This window comes from Ambystoma mexicanum, chromosome 9, assembly GCF_040938575.1.
Source record: "Ambystoma mexicanum isolate Mex_15411 chromosome 9, UKY_AmexF1_1, whole genome shotgun sequence".
Lineage (NCBI taxonomy): Eukaryota > Metazoa > Chordata > Amphibia > Caudata > Ambystomatidae > Ambystoma > Ambystoma mexicanum.
In genome coordinates, this window is record NC_090931.1 from 1,149,431,477 (window position 1) to 1,149,445,817 (window position 14,341).

A 14,341-nucleotide genomic window follows, 5' to 3' on the forward strand; every position below is an offset into this window, starting at 1 on the left:
GAAGCAAACACCTACCAAATGACCACAACCCAAAAACATAACACAGCCACCTCAAAACCTATCCACTTCAATTAACATTCTAAACCAATAATTACAACCAATGCGCAAACTATTCAATACATACCATCTTCACTCAGTGCTCTACTAACGACCCAAAACCAACATCATAGTAAAGTAAAATAGCAAGTAGGACACCCAGTGTTTAGTATGTCCGCAGACAACCATGATGACCGTGGACACTGCAAACACATGATGGCCTTCTACCACCTAAGAATATACAGCCTTTGACCCATCTCTCACTTCCCCACCCTCTCCAGCCACTCCTACACACCAACACACTCATCAAAATTAGATTCATGCTCACTTCCATGGGGCGCTGTCCGGGGATCCAATATGGCGGGCGCATTGGGAAAATGTAACCTACCTCACGCTTTACTCCAACCAACCAGCGAACACGTCGTATGTCCGTGGACATGACGCAAGCCAATTATCCAATCATTCCCTGTCCGCGGAGCGAACAGGGAAGTGTGTCCGTGGAGCGGAAATAGATATCACTCATTTTTTTAGACCTACTTTTTCGTTGTTTTAAAAAAAAAACTACTAGACGGATTTCGACCAAATTTACAAAAGCACGCTTTCAAGACCAAGCCACCGCTCCTGATGCAAATTTGGTGAAAATCCATCCAGCGTTTTGGGCTGTAGGCGTGAGCAAAGTTTTTCTCCATTCAGTCTATGGGAAAAAAATACATTTTGGGACCCCCTCTATAACTTTGCCACCCCCTAGACCAATTCTCACCAAACTTTGTAAAAAGATTCAGAGTGGGCCATATACTTTTCTTGGAAAGTTTGGTGAGGATTTGTCCAGGGGGAGCAAAGGAATAAGCCACCCAAAATGTGTACGTCCTATGGGTTTAGAAACTTAACCATAACTACATGGTTGCTACTGCAGGCATGTAATGTAAGAGAAACCTTCGTACCAAAGTACAGAAAAATGGAGTGAACTACAAAGAGCAGCTACAGGAAAACAAATGTCTTCTTAGCGTTGAGCAAGAATCACCAAAAAGTATCAGGCAATGTAATATCCTTTATTGTGTAATGCTGTGGAAAAAATAAAGAAGCTTCGAACAAGGTATATGTATATACATCAGTGAAAAAACATTGTTAAAGGGACGTTATGGTTAAGTTGCTCTAGTAAAAACCAATGCAATTCAATGGAAATACGTTGTTACAGGGACGTTATGGTTAGAGTAAAATTGAAAAATCCCAGAAATACACCCGTTATGGCGAGCAAAGCAACCATAACTCATGCTACCATTGTGCACTGCAAGGACTAACAACCATGACATCAGAGATGACATCACAACTTTGGAGTTAGGGAACATGTCCATCATTTTCCCAAATTTCTCCTTCATTGCAAACTGCAGTGAAATTCCAGTTACATGGCCTAAACTGTTCCTGCTACAATCAACAATGATAATATCCGGATGTTGGAATGTTACCAAATTGACACAAAATGGGAGCAAATCCACCCACTTCATGCCACGCACTCCATAACACTTCACATCAACATGATGAAATCCAACATGTTCACCTACTTCACACTGCTGTGCATAAACCTGCAACCAATGGACCCACAAGTCCCCAAAATCCGCACACTCTGTCTCCATAGCCATCTGCCCTCCTCTCAGCAAACAGACATTCTGCCAAACTCTCTACTTGCATACAATACCAAGATAAACATGTTGGCCAATCTCCTGGGCTACACATTTCCATTTCCATACCTGGCATCCTCAAATGCCCTGGATGTTGCATGTGCTGTCCAAGGACTACCGCAGTATCTGCAGACACATCATCCAATTCATTGGGGTGAGGAGACAAATGAAACGCAAGGTAAGATATTTACTCTTTAGTGGTGGCTCTGAAAAAAACATTTTTAAGGGGCTTGTAAACAAACACCTTTTTATAAATTTATTTTTGCTTTTATCTTTTTTCCTCACAGTAACTTTACATTATCAAGGAACATTGTATTTTCAACATTTGAAAAGTAAATTCCATCTGCAGCAAAAAGATTCCCACCCTGAGAATTGATGTTATCATTTTTAAAAGATGAAATCCTAACACTGCACAAAAGAGAAGATATGCCTTTGATGACAAGACGCCTTCCTTCGTCTTGTTGAGGACAGATGACTTTGGGGCAGATCCATAGTGCCGCAGGTGGTATATGAGAAAATATCACCTTTGCACATGGAAAGAGCTGCATTAGTGCCTTTAGCAATTCCTTCACTGCACTCTGCAAAGTTATTGTACTAATGTACTGCAAATACAGTCCTCCAAAGTGCATCTGAAGTGATATGATATGATATGATATGATTGGTTATTTATAACGTGCTTAATACCCAGAAGTTTCTAAGCGCGGACACAGGGATCGAACCTGTGTTGCTCTGTGTTGTCTTGCTTCCAATGCGAGCACATTGCCACTGAGCTATCCTCCCGAGACATGTAAAAAACAGCTATATTTGTACAAAGTGCAAACACACCTTTCAAAGTTCAACCAGGCACACCACACCACAAAGCCTCCAATCCCTCTAAACCGAGGTTGGCAGAAATGCCACATATTTCTGTATACCTCTGCAGATTAGTCATACAACAATCTCCCACCATCCACACACTTAGTCTTTCCATCTCTGCAACCAGAGCCATCTTCACTACACACCGCAATGAACAAAATGATTACCTTCTCTTCCTATAAAGCACAAACAGAACACCTGATTGGCTAATCCCCACAAAACCCTTTTCCATGCCAGGCATCCTGAAAAGACCCGGATGTGGCACACCCTGTCCGCAGACCACAATGGTGTCCACGGACCCCGTAACACAGAGCAGCCCTTCTTCCCTTTCCACTTCACTCTTGGCAGTACTTCCTCATTGGCTAATGTTAAGCATTCACACACCCATCAGTCAAGAACAATATATGTAAACTGCGATCTCAGTTCAACACTGCAGATGTACTGTTGAACAGTCAGAGTACAGGTCTCCTGTTAGTCCCAAGCACCGGCATCAAAAACGACTGTAAAACTCTCCAAGATTTCTACTTCCAGATGAATCCACATCTGCATCTCTCAACACAAAGTACAGGTATGAATATATTGTTCATGCAAATGCATATCAGCAGGGTTCCTACCACTTACCCTGCATTAACTTATTCAATAATCATACTCTTGTTTGTCCCACCGCCTGAGATGAAATGGCACTCATGTACAATGATGTACTTTTCTTTTAATCAAGATTTTCATAACACTTTCACAACACATATTAGCAATTTCAGCAGCACTCTCTGGGCCTCATTACGACCCTGGCGGAAATCGCGGTGCTAAATGCACCGCGGAGCACGGCGGAAAGCTGCCGATAGCGCCATGGAGGTTGGCGGATTTTCCGCCCCATGCCGACCTTGGCGGGGCGGTAAATCCCCATTCCCCATTTTACCCATCCCCATTCCCATTTTTGCCCCATAGGGTATAATGGGAGTGGGGAAGGCGTTAATTACGCCACCGTAAAATACGGTGGCGTAATTAACAACAAGGTCCCGTAGCGCCATGGATTTTTCCGCCCGGAAAAACCAGGCGGAAAACGTTCCATGGCGCTACGGGAACTCGTAGTAGGGCGGACGGGTCCGCCGCGAATAACGCTGGCGTAAACCCACTCCGCCAGGGTCGTAATGAGGCCCTCTGTGTCATTTTTGTGAAAAAAAAGAAAGGCACATTTGAAACATTTCCACAGCATGTTTAAGTGCTAGATCCTGTGTGAAACTTGAAAATATATTATCAAGACATGCATGCTTGCCTGTATCACCCATTCTAATGTACAAACTGGTATTTTCTTCTGTTACTTTTAAAACCAATTCTCCCACTAACAAATCTGTAGTAAAATTCCCATAATGCACACGCACAATTAAAACTCCATGTATGTTACTTAAGCATGGCATGTACATGGAATGAAAAACAATAAAATCCAATGCGTTTAAAACTATTCATTTCAGCACCATTTCAAGGAAAACAAATAATGCATGTGTTCATTTACAATAGTGCCCTGTGTATTTTTTAATAAATAAATTAAACAAAATGGAAACAATGGGCCTCATTGTGAGTCCGGCGGTAACCGTGCCGGAAATTCCGGCAGGTTACCGCCAGACTCGTATTACCATTCTGCCCCGTGATAGCCGGAATCACCGGGGCATTACAACCCCGGTGACCCGGTAATTCGGGAGGCGGAATTCTGGTAATCCCCATTCCCATGGAGTCCATTAGGACTCCATGGGAATGGGGAAGTGGAAACACCGGCACCATGCTGTAATGGTGTTGGTATTTCCATGTCCGCCTGCAGGTGGGTGGTGTTAAACCCACGAGGTCAGACCTGGCGGGAGTGACTCTTAATCAGCCGGTCCAGAAAGAACGGTGGTGGCAGATTTACCACCACCGTTCTTCCCGGAGCGGCTGACTTATAATGAGGCCCAATGTCTCCAACATATTGCAATTTCTTTAACTTTCCTACACATGCATGCTTGCTACTTAGCATTCTCCTTTTTAATCTGTACATGCTTCTTGGCTTCTCGATTTTTCTCTGCATACTGGAATTTGCAGTGCACCATTTGTAATACAAGTAGTGCAACAACAACTCCCACACCTTCATACTCCAGCCCCACAGGGCATACTTATCACGGGACCACCGGCCCAATTACCAACGCTGCCGCTGCTCCCATGTCCCCATTCCCATACAGTGCTATGCAACCCCACAGAAATAGAGACTAACATTTTCCACCACCTGACTTTCCAGGCCAAAATTACCTGTAATGTCCTAGTGACACTGGGAAGCTAGCTGCCAAACAAATATTAGGAATCTGGTGGCAACCCGTCTGCTGCAACAACAGTGTTAAAACCATAGTCATAACCACGTGCAATGTTACTAACACTTCTTCCCAACAACTCCTCCTACAGTGAAAAATAATGTCTTATTGTACAACAATTACTTTGCCATTACCATACACACCCACTAATTTTCTTCTTTCCTATTTGCAATGAAGAACAGCCTCCTGAAAGACTACAACCTCTCTCCTAGAAGACAACAACCTGAAAAAAAATACTCTTCACATCATACAAAGTAAGTGCACCAGTGTAGTAGTATTTTTTCTGTTACTCATACAGTACAGTGTAGCCGTATACTAGCTTACAAAATTATTTCCAAACCAACAGCATTTACTTCACTCTTACTCATTGCACCCCAGTAGGTACACTCTTCGTGTTCTCATCTGAACACCAGTATCATAACACCCACTAGTTTGATGAAAACATTGCAATGTCCTTACCTATTCATGCACAGTACACTATTTTACACACGAACCCAAACCCTTCACACAACTACACACACAGCTACTCTTACAACCTTCACAACCAGAACTAACAGCACATTGCACAATCACAACCCTCTAATTATATATACCCTCATATTACACACTGCTTCACAATGCACACAAATACATTCCACAACTTTCAAACCGACACTTTCCTTTTTTCTCCAGCAGACAGAACAGAATGCCTACTAAAAAGCAACTCCGTACAAAACAACAGAAATAGAGCAGATGAAACTAAAAGCATGCAAAATACTCATCCACCTCTAGCAGTATTTATAGTAAATGTTCAAACAAAACTACTAATACAGTCAGTCAACAAAACTGAACCAGCTAGCAGTAAAAAAATAGGACCCCTCTTCTAAAAAGTAAAAATAAAAACACATGTAGAAGAATATAACTATTAATAGTGCTAGCACAACATCTACCAATGCTAACATAGCCACAGTTAAGCATTCAAAAAGTAATTTACCTTTTTCTTTTTAACTGTAGAGTACTTCAAAGTCTTATAAAACCAGCAGAAAAGTCATGCTCAACCCTCAAAAATTACTGCAGAAGACTAGTAATGGAAGCTCTTATTGGCAGCGCAATGCTCCTCCAAAGAAAATAGTTAATATTAATTTTAACGAGAATGAAACCATTAACATAATTAATCTGTAAACTACACAAAGTACTTCTAAATCTGAGTAATGTCAACATAGATACCTTTGCAAGCTTCTGTGCAGGTGAATGGATTCACACAAGTAGCACAGAACCATATTTCAATGAAGAGGCATATAAACAAGAGCAGAAAAACCCAATTGCAATACATAGTAGTGTGTGAGGTTATGAAATGATAAACACCGCCATTATGGCACAAGAAACCCTCATTGAAAAAATGTCCTCAACAAATGTACTATCAACTCTTCCTTTCACCGAACCAATAGGTCCAGTCTACAAATGGCCCTGCACCTCAATGTGTTACATACGGAAACAATCCTTAAAATCTTTTCACCAAATCCTAACTCACTATGTGAAAGTAAAGGAGAAAATTAGAATAAAAACTTTGTGAACTATGGACTCCTGTCCAGTGCGCAATTACACTAGACTGCAAGGACATTCATTAGCCTGCATTTCAGGACCTCCTTGCAAAAGCATCTTCCACCACATCAAAATGTTAGTCCTGCTTTCGAACAGCAACATTTTAATAAAATTCTCTTAAATGGCACAGCCAAACAACGCCTTCAACAAATAAATCACATCCAAAGTACATCTTTTGGATGTGAAGATCACTTAGAAAATGCAGTAAATTTAGAGAAGACTAGCGAAACCTTACAAATACCAATCTTCTAATAAGCACGTACAAAAAATAAATAGCAAAGTTTAAAATCACATCTGCTGAAATACCAAACCAAGTATGTGTGTGTTGTCGCAGAACTTTTTTTATAAAAAGAGGCCTAAAACTGTAAATATAACTTACAAAATAGAAGAAAATGAGGAATCACAATGGTTCCAATTAGCTCTATATCTTATAACTGAAAACAAATACAAAATAACTATCCCCTCAGTACTTTGCAAATACTGCAACACAAAGCGTGATAATAAACAAATGCTTTCACAGGCTATCACTTATAACTTGGGGAAATATTCCCACTTCCAAAACATCTCCAACATCTTAATTTCTATGAGAGGAGTGTAATGGTAAATAGATCAATATTTGATTATCCGAGTGAATGGTGTACCAACGAAAGACTAAAACATTTGACAACAACAAATAAACTTAAACAAAGTTAGAAAAGCCCTACAATATCTTAAAGAGAACCATGAGCACTACAAAGAAATAAACGTTGAACAAAACCTAAGGGAAACCACCGAAAAAATTCAGGATTCCTCACCAGCTGGCCAATTTGAACTTGTAGATCCTAGTACGGCATCCAATATTTTAGACCAGTATACAGTTCACCCACTACACTCCAAGGACACCATAGTCGATGCACTTGAAACATATAAAATGCATCAAGCCAAAGGATCTCCAATCAGCATATGTGAAAAAAGTGTAGAAGCACAATCCTTTCATCTACTCTTTCCTACAGGAAAACGGAGATGATATGATGAAAGATGCACACAAATAACACCATCAAAATACAGCTCTTTACAAATGTGTTCTTAAAACTCCAGATTCAGACAAAATGTTGAATCCATATTTCACCTCCTGTTCAAAAGTAAACTAGCAACTCTAAATTACGGAGTTGAACACACATTTAAAACAGGTTCCAATTTTTTTAACATGTCTGCTACCCAACTACCTAAAAAGATAATATACAAAGATTACGTTTTGCAGTCAAGTATCACAAATCTCTGGCAAACATGCGTGGTACAAAAGAATACCGGTTCTGATATCAAGCTGATGTAAGGTATATGCTAAGGAACCTTGGCCGACCCACATAGTTTGTCACTTTAAGTTGTACCGAATATGCATGGGAAGACTTGCACGACTTCCTATGCTGAGCAAACCAAAACAAAGAAGGGATAAACATAAAACCACCAGGAGAACTCTGATCTCTTGACCCTCTAAATGTATCAAGATACATTGACCACCCCTTTAGTGCCATGCTTTACTTCATCTGTAATTTTAAAAAAGTCTGCCCCTCAGAGAAGTGGAGCAATTCTTTTGGAGAAAATAATATCAATTCAGAGGAGCGCCACACATCCACATGCTTTTGTGGATGCAAGATGCTCCTAAATTTGCTCATGACAGTGATGCCACTGTTTTGCAGTTTATTCACAAATATGTAACCTGCGACATCCCTTCAGAAACCCTTCCAAAAAAAAGTATGGCAAATACTGCTGATACAGACATAAAAAGAATTGTGAATACTATACCAAATGCCGCTTTGGTTCCCCTGGACCACTTTCAGCAAAATGACAAGTAAACAGCTTCATGTCTTCTGCTAGCACAGTGTGAAAGGTAAACCACCTTATAACGCATACAGCATTAAAAGAAATAAAGCTTCAAAGTACATCAATGATTACAATGCAATAATTGCCCCCTTGCCGAATGCACCATAGATATACAATATAGTACATACAATTCCACTGCTGTTGCAAGATATGTCGCAGCATACCTAACCAAAGCTGAGAAAAGAGAGCTAAAATACCTTTGGGATGATAGATCATCTGACAAAACACTGTCACAAAAACTGTACAACTTTGACATAGACATGCTCTCCCATAGAGAATGTGGCTGCTATGAAGCTGCAGACCATTTAACAGACACAGCCTTATATGGCAAATCTGAACAAAGTCTGACTAAGCCTTGGTCCTGTTGCATCCAGAAAAAAAGAGTACTCAAATCATACCAAGACATAGAGACAATAGCCAAAAATGAACCCACAGCCAGGCCATTTTGAAAAACAATTTATTAGACACATATTAAACAAACAGAAGTATTGCTTTAGAAAATATGTGCCTATACCACATTGCCCAACATTTTACCTACAAGAATAATGTTAAACCAGATGAAAAAAGTGGAAAATACATGGTCTCAACTTGTGAAGTGAGCCTTGTAAAAAATACCAACCCCAGCCTTATTGATCATATGAAGTTATCATTTTAAACTCTTCAACATAGAGAACTTTACTACATGTCCCTACTCCAACTTTTTAAACCATGGTGAAAGGAAGATTCATTAGGCACCCATGACTAATTTGAAGCTGCATTCAATGCAAATGAAAGCAGTATAACAAATGTCAATTTCAAGCAAGTTCAAGCAATACAAAAATATGTTGGACAATGAACAACAAGAGGAAGAATATCAAGCACAACTAAATGAAGACACTGCTGAGGGCAGTCAAGCTTCTATTACAGGAAGTCTACAACCACTTGGAGAGCCACTCATAGTAAATGAAGCAAAATTAGCCATGACTGAAGTAGAAAACACCATGCATCAGTGGGGAAGCTGATGCTTGCAAAACATTCTTAATTAAAATCACCAGAAATTCCTACAAAAGTTACCAATCAACAACATTTAAGCTGTTGTAACAGCCCCCACACATTTTGCTGCCTACAACATAGGAGGTGTTACTTTACACTGACTACTGCTCCTTCTAGTAGAACACCAAATTAAATGAGAATACTACAAACCATCAAGAGAAGTTGCTACTGAACTACGCTGAATTCTGGAACAAATCAAAATGCTCATAATAGATGAGGTGAGCATGGTCTCCAACCTAATGTTGGCTTTAATTCCCCTCAGATTACAAGAAGTACTTAAAACAGATTACAAAAAACTCTTTGGAGGGAAACACATTATTGTTTTTGGAGATCTCTTACACCAGAGAAAGGATAACCTATTTTAAAACCTTTGGATACAAACAATGACAAAACACACTTGGCAGCATAGGAAATGTAAATCTCTGGCAACATATACAATACAGAGAACTAACTCAAAACATGCATCAGTCTGCAGACCTTACCTATGCTAACATTATTAAAAGTATTAGGACTGCTCTTCTTTCTAAAGAGGCACAATCTATCTTGAATAGTAGACTCAACCATGAGCTATATGGGCATGACACATCTGCTCCTGACGTCATGCAACTATTAGCACAACACATGTAAAATGTATGCCCTTAATGCCAACTCTAGCACGCTGTACACAATTGAATAAGACAATGTTAAAAAAGAAATGTAACCAATAGTGCATATTAGCTTCACAGACAAACTGGAAGTGCACGGCATGACCATATGTGTCAAGAAGCAACATCACCACTCAATAGCTTAGAAAAATGTATCTCCAACACAGCTGGTTTGGAGAAAATGTTAACATTTAGTTTAAACTGCAGAATAATTCTGAAACGTATCCTTGACGTGGTGCAAGGTTTAGTCAATGGAGTAATTGGCACAGTTGTTGGCTTCCAGGATCCACATGCCAACTTTCAGTTTGTCAACATCAACTTTGACAAACTTTCAGTAGTTAAACGAATAGCATGCTCAACAGCACAATTCCTTCTTCACAAAGACATGTATGTACGCAGAGAACAATTTTCCCTGTTTCTTGCATATGCAGTCACTATTCACAAATCACAAGGTCTAACCCAAGTTTGGGCATTTGTTGACATTGGCAGCACAGTCTTTAAAACAGGTATGAGTTATGTAGCACTGTCACGTCTACATACACCCAAAGGACTATTTCTAGTCAATGTTGATGCAAACAAAGTAAAAGCTGATATTCTTTGCATTATGGAGTACAACAGACTACGTGCACTCTACACACCCCATCTCGATATATACCCTGTTTCTGAAAAAGGAAAGCTTGTTAAAAGAAAAGTAATGCTAACAGAATTTATAAGAGATCTGCCAACAGTACCACCCAAGAAACTAAAAACAACTGCTACTCCATCAAGTAGTACAACCACAGAACTATGTAGTGCAAATGCAAGTGCACATCCAAACAAAGAGAAATACAACAGAGACAGAACTCTCCGGTCCATTTCAATTTTGCAACACAACTGGTGTAAATTGCTATGCAAATGTAGCAATCAATCTTCTGCCACCAATTGTTGAAAACATGTACTTGAACGGCTCAGACCAGTTGTGCTTGCAAATGCTCATCTTTCATAGAAATGCAACAAATAATCCTGACAACAGGAATAAGTCAAGAATTGGACTAGGCAGGCATGGTAAGATTCACCATATACACACAGGAAGATCCACAAGAATGTCTAATGTACTTACTACAAGTACTAAACAATAAAAATATACCTATTAATGAAATCGTCCACATTTCATAGACATTTCATACATGTGGAAGCATGCATGCACTCTTTACAACCATGTTGCACAAGAGCAGGTCCATAATGATTGGTTTGTGTATGTATCTATACCCAATTATGAATCCATTAATTTCATCAGCTAGTGCAAAATGCAAATCATGGCATATTATGCACTGTTGGCAATTCAGACAATCATTCCACCTTACACATAAACTCACAAAGCCAATATGTCATGGTAATTCTTTTAAGGTACAACGCAGACGGTACCAAAAACAACTTCAAGCTTACTAGCTTCACACATGGGCAAGTATCTCTTGGCAAGAAAACCTTCACAACAGTAGGCATAATATACCACGCTGGTGCCACAACTATATTGCATACATTAAAAAATATGTGGTTGGTTTGAATGCAATGACACGTCCAATACCATGGCAACTGCAGTTTGGCATGTTATAAGAACTAGGGCAAAAATTGCCCTTGGGCAAAAAAAATACAATTTCACTGCAATTTTTATGGTATTAGCACCAGGGTCAACCTTGCCCTCTTGAAAAAAAGCATTGAAAATATATCTTTTTGCACTATGGCAATTGTTGCCCTATTGCTTATAACATGCCAAACTGCACTTGTCATGGTGTAATAGTTTTCTAATATGTCCTAGTGTTTTGAAAAATAGGGCACACTTGCACTTTTGCAATATTTCTGTAATCTGGCCCCTGATGTTGAAGGGAATGTTCTGTGCAGTGCACTGAAGTGCAAGTCTCAACTTCTTCCAACACTTTTATTTTAAAACGAAACCATTCCAGAATAATTTAAGAGTATAGGAACAGTAACACTTTTTTTTTTAAAGTAGAGGAACACTGCTCCCAATCGCTCCCAACCGCTCCTGCCCTTCAACCACTGGAAGAATCAAAATAAACCCACGATTATGAGCCTGAAGACCAACATAGAGCTGCAGAGAAGAAACAGAGATATTCAAAGGAGAAGGAATAGATGCATTGGCAGGGAAAAACATAATGGCCCTAATTATAAGTATGGCGGTCTAGAAATAAGGTGCTGGTAGCACCCTTTCCGGACATCTTATAACAATGCCCATAGAGGCCACGGATCCTCTGGCAGGCCTGACCTTCTGGGTTGTCAGGCCCCCTCCAGCATGGTTGTCACTGAAGCACTGGTGCCATTAGTAACAGTGCCGGTGCTTAAGTGACCCCATTTCCATGGACTCCTATTGGATTCCATGGAAATGGGTATTTACCATTATCGTTGCTGCTTGTGATATCCCGGTGGCACTGAGATATCAGACGGCGGACATGGTGTTGTGGGATTGCCGTTAACCCAGCCACCTACCGGCTGGATTTACAGGCAACCTCGGAATGAACTGTAATGTCTATTTTTTGGAGATTGAGATGAAGAAGCCAAGAAGACATCCAAGAATTGATGGCAGAAAGACGTGAAGGAAGATGTTGATGCATGAAATCATTAAATTAAGTTAAAGAACGAAAAATCTGGGTTTCATCAGTGTATAAATGTACCAAACGCAAGAATCAGAGAAGACAGAGGGTACACATAAAGTGAAAAATAAGGGGGCCTAAAACAGAGCGTTGGGGAACATATTAAGAAAAGGGAATGAACTTGGATATGGATCCTTCCCATGAACAAAAATGAATGGTTATAAGATATAAAAGAAGCCAATGAAGAGACGTGTCAGATTGTATGTATCAAGGTAGGAACTGAGTTGGGGACACACAAGACACTCAAGGATGTTATAAAGTTAAGGTCATGGAGAGATAGTATGGATTTATGAAAGACTGACAGGGTTGAGAGCTGGTTTTACAAGTGGAATTACAGTAACACCAATAAATTAAGAAGGATAGTGTCCAGAAGATAAAGAAATATTGAAAAGAGAAGTTAGAAAGGAATAAACAACGAGAGAATAGGCTCATTGAGAGAAGCAGGAAGAGGATCAGAGCGCTCAGCAGTAGGATGAGAATGGAAATAGGCATGAAAATTGAAATTGAAGTAAAGGAGAAGAGGGAGCTCTAGGGGGCAAATGCAGCAAAAGATGTAGGTGAGACCACATTAGAACCAGAAGAAGTCTGGAGGGTAAAGAAGATCTGCTTTCATCAATTTTAAAAGAAGTGAGAAATGTCATTAGAAGTAGAGGAGAAGGTATATCAGATCAGAAGGAGGAAGAACAAGAAAATTGTTTAAAGTAGATTGCAAATGTTTTGGATAGGAACTGTGAAATTGAATCACTTATTGAAATAAGTAAACATTGGCCTGTTTAATAACATGAGAAGAAGAACGCCATAAAATAGCAGACAGCTGGCAATGCTTTTTGATTTTAATCATTTACATTCAGCTCTGCCAAGCTAAATCCTCAACAATTTCAGGCAGTCCGAGAGCTAGATATGAGGGTTTTCTTTTTTCTTTGTCAAAAGATGTAGAAACAGCAAGGAGAAACTTGATCAGAGCAGAATAACTGCCTATCATAGCACCTAGAAACACTTGTGTACAGGTGCTTTATGAATACCAAATCATATAAAATCTTATCAAATATCAGAGACACTAGATTCATATGAAGAAATAGATTAATAAGAGAAGAATGGTCAATATTCTGAATGTCCCAGTGGCAAAAAGTTGAAGAGTATGACGCAGCAACTGATGGTGGAGAAAAAACTAAGAATTATAAAGAGAGCAGGAAATGATCAGCAACGGGGATAATATGAGTCTGAAAAGAAACAATTACATAGCAGTCAGAAGAAGTACATATCAGATCTAGGACTAGGTCATTAATATAAGTGGGAGAGGAAGGAAGCTATTTTAGATTATAGGCATGGGAAGAGAAAGTCAGAGTAGAGAGAGAAAAGTCTGATAGAGCAACATGAATATCAAAGTCTCCAAGGACGATGAGTGGAATAACAAGAGCAAAGACTGTAAAAATCAAGAAATCAAAATCTTCATGAAAGGACCCAAGAGAGCCTGGGGGAGATAGCTGAACCAAGGTTGGATTTGCAATTAGCCTTTTGGGTTCTGCTTATAGTGGGGGCAATTCAAGATGGTAATGGGTTGCTTATGTACTATATAAAGGAGAACTTGTACGTTAATTGTAGTCTGTAAATTGAGTGAGGGGATCTAATGAGCATAGAATCTTTGTGGTTAGTTTAGGACTCAAATAATGTAATAATGT